Below are 4,056 nucleotides of genomic sequence, written 5' to 3'. Positions count from 1 at the left end.
CCAACACGAGCCATCGTAGATCCTTAGAAGGATCCCACAGACTTTATGACGGCTCCCACGCTCCTTCATCTCCTGAAGGAGGACCTTGTAATTCCGAACAAATTCCTATAATCACACCCTACCTTCTACCCTCCACTCTTTTCCCTTCCCTCTCTCCCTTTCCCCTCTCCCTCCTCCCTCTCCCTTCCCCCTCTTCCTTTCTCCTTTCTACCTTCCCTTCTTCTCCCTTCCCTCTCTCCCTTTCCCCTCTCCCTTACCCCTTTCCCTTCCCCCTTCTCTCTTCCCTCTTTATCCCTTTCCCCGCTCCTTTCTCCTCTCCCTCCTCTCCTTTCCCTCTCTCACTTCCCCTCTCCATTTGCTCCTTCTCCCTTTCCCCTCTCCCTTTCCTTCTTCTCCCTTCCCACTTCTCCCTTCCTCTTTCTCTTTTCTCTCTCTACCTTCCCCCTCTCCTTTCCCCCTCTTCTTTCCCCTTCTCCCTTCCCCCTCTCCCTACCCACCTCCCTTCCACCCTCTCATTTCCCCTTCTCCCTTCCCCTCTTCTCCCTTCTAATCACTCCCTTCCCTCCTCTCCCTTTCCCCTTCCCCATCCATCTATTCCCTTTTGCATCCATTTCCCTCTCCTCCTCATCTTCATCTTTTTCGTTTCGTCCAACCCCCTTCCCTCACTCTTCCAATCCCCCAATCCTCCACTCTCCCTCCCCCACTCCTCCCACTTCCCCCACCCTCACTCCCAAACTGCAAAGTGGGCCACCATCTCCGTTTTTCTTTTTTCGTTTTCTACAACAAGTTAACATTCGTCTCGCTCCATGCACTGCTTTCCTCCTCTTTGTTTTTCTTTTTCTTTGTTTGCCTCAGGGCGATTTCGTCTCTTGTCTCTCCTTTTCATTTTCTTCGTCTTTGTCTCTGCAAGCGGCCCTCTCTCTCTATATGTCTATCTATATTTATCTATATTTATCTATTTATATCTATCTATCTATCTATCTATCTATCTGTCTGTCTGTCTGTCTGTCTGTCTGTCTATCTGTCAATCTACCTATTTATCTATTTATCTATCTGTCTACCTATCCACCCATCTATCTTTCTATATATTTGTCTATCAATCTATCTATCTGTTTATCTATATATTTATCTATCCTATTTCAGAGGTCTTTGTCTTTATCTCTCTTTGTCTTTGTCTTTATATCTGCATATGACACTGTATCTATTACCCTATGTATGTATGTATGTATGTATGTATGTATGTATGTATGTATGTATGTATGTATGTATGTATGTATGTAGGTAGGTAGGTAGGTATGTATGTATGCATGTATGTATGTATGTATGTATGTATGTATGTATGTGTATATGCATGTACGTGTGCGTATGCATGTATGTATGTATTTATGCATATATGTATGTATGTATGTATGTATGTATCTATATATATATATGTATGCATGTATGTATTTATGTATGCATGTATATATGTGTGTATGTATATATGGTATGTATGCTTTTATGCATGTATTTATGTATATATGTGTACGTATGTATGTATGTATATATATACATATATATATATATATATGTATATATATATATATATATATATATATATATGAACATTTTTAGAAGCTCTGCCATGGGATTCGAACCCTGACCCGTGCGTCGATAATCACGAGGCCAAGACGCTAGCGACCATGCTACATGGTGATGGTTCAAAAGGACTCCATGTAGCATGTCGCTAGCGTCTTGGCTTCGTGATTATTGACTCACGGGTCAGGGCTCGAATCCCATGGCAGAGCTTCTAAAAATGTTCAATCTGTCTTTAAAATACACAATATGTATATATATGTATATATATATATATAAATATATATATATATATACATATATATATATATATATATGCTGGTACATTGTGACAAGTTGATGAGGGTGGAATAAGAAGTCACGGGCCTAGCTCCGAGTTTCTGAGTGTATTCCTGACCGGTTTCGCTGCGAATCCTGTCAGGAATGAACTCAGAAACTCGGAACTAGACCCGTGACTTTTTTTTTCACCTTTATCATGTATATATATATATATATATATATATATATATATATATATATATATATATATATATATATGTATTATATATATATATTATATATATGTATATATATATATATATATATACACATATATACGAGTATATATATATATATATATATATATATATACGAGTATATATACTGTATATAATATATATATATATATATATATATATATATATATACATACATATACATTCTGACAGGTTGATGTAAGTGGGATAAAGAAACACAGGAGTCTTAGTCTGAGTTTATCCCTTACTTGTTTCGTAGATCTGGTTTTTCAAACTTAGACTAAGATTCCTGTGTTTTCTACTCCCACTGACGTATGTGTATATAGACATAAATATCTGTCATACGTTAATTCTGCATAGGGTAGAATTTTTTTTTTTTTTTTTTTTTTACTTTGGCTCACACCTAAAGGAGACTTAAATTCAATGAAGAAAAAATATCCGAAAAAAGTCGGACAGAATTCATGAGCCAACGGGTACACAAGAGCTTTACAGTTTAGAAAATGATTCTTCATGATTTGGCTTAACGTCGCGAACCCTCCCCACTCTCAGGGGGCTAAAACGATGCCCCTTCCAGAGGACTCTGTAGTGTGGAATGTAATGAACCATGCCCTTGGTCCAACTCGCCGACGGCACGTTCGATATGCCACCACCTCGACCTCCGCCGCAATTAGCGACTGTAACCTTGTCGGCCAGTTGAAAAATAAAATAAAATAAAATAAAATGAAATAAAATAAAATAAAATAAAGTAAAATAAAATAAAATAAAATAGAATAGAATAAAGTAAAATAAAATAAAATACAATAGAATAGAATAAAATAAAATAAAATAAAATAAAATAAGATAAAATAAAATAAAATAAAATAAAATAAAATAAAATAAAATAAAACAAAATAAAATAAAATAAAATAAAATAAAATAGATAAAATAAAATAAAATAAAATAAAATAAAATAAAATGAAATAAAATAGAATAATAGTAAATAATACTTCGCCTTTCCTTTTTTAGAAAGGGAGGGAAGACGGTGGAGGGGAGGGGAGTGTGATAGGGATGGAATGGGTGGGAGTGATTTTTATGCCTTTGTTTTTTGGCTACCTCCCTTGTAAGGAAAAAAAAGCCTGTGGTATATGTATGTATGTATGTAGATAATACTATCCCATACCAAACCAAAGATAGAATGCATTCGTCTTCTAAATCTATTCCCTTTTTTCTTTCCTTACACCTTCCCTCTTCCTTTATTCTCCTTGCCGCTTCTCATGCGTTTCTTATTGAAACTCTCAGCCTTCTATTTTCTTCCTACCCCGTCCTCCTCCTCCTCCCCTTCCTACTCCTCCTCCCCTTTCTCCTATTCCACCCCTTCCGTCTCCCTTTCTCCCCTTCCCCCTCCTCCATCTCCTCCTCCTCCCTTTCCTCCTCCTCTCCTTCCTCCTCCTCTTCGTCCTTCTCCCCTTCATCTTCCACACCCATCCCCTCTCCTACATCAAGCCTCCTCCCCTTCCGCCTCTTTTTTCTTCTTCCCTCCTCTCCCTTCTCTTTCCTTCCCTCCTTCCTTCTCCTTTACTCCTTCCCCTTCCTTCCTTCCTTCTCCTTCAGTCCTCCCCCTCCCCTCTACTTTCCCACATCTCTCCCCATTTCCTCACCGTCCTTACCCCTTACTTCCCTTCCTCTTTCGTACTCTACCCTCTTCTCCTCTTTACTCTCCTCTACCTTACCCTTCCTTTCATTCCCCTTCTCTTCTTTTCCCTTCCCTTCCTTTCCCTTCCCTTCCCTTCCCCTCCCTTTCCTTCCCTTCCTTTCCCTTCCCTTCCCTTCCCTCCTTTCCCTTCTCTTCCCTTCCCTTCCCTTCCCTTCCCTTCCCTTCCTTCTTTTCTTCCCTTCATTTCCCTTCCTCCTTCCTTCCCTTTCCTTCCCTTCCCTTTCTTCCCCTCCCCTTGCCTTCCTTCCCTTCCCCTTCCCTTCCCTTCCCTTC

This window comes from Oratosquilla oratoria, chromosome 5, assembly GCF_046742065.1.
Source record: "Oratosquilla oratoria isolate Oo_2021 chromosome 5, ASM4674206v1, whole genome shotgun sequence".
In the NCBI taxonomy this organism is placed as follows: domain Eukaryota; kingdom Metazoa; phylum Arthropoda; class Malacostraca; order Stomatopoda; family Squillidae; genus Oratosquilla; species Oratosquilla oratoria.
The sequence above is the reverse complement of the archived record's forward strand: the minus strand, read 5'-3'. Positions refer to the sequence as shown.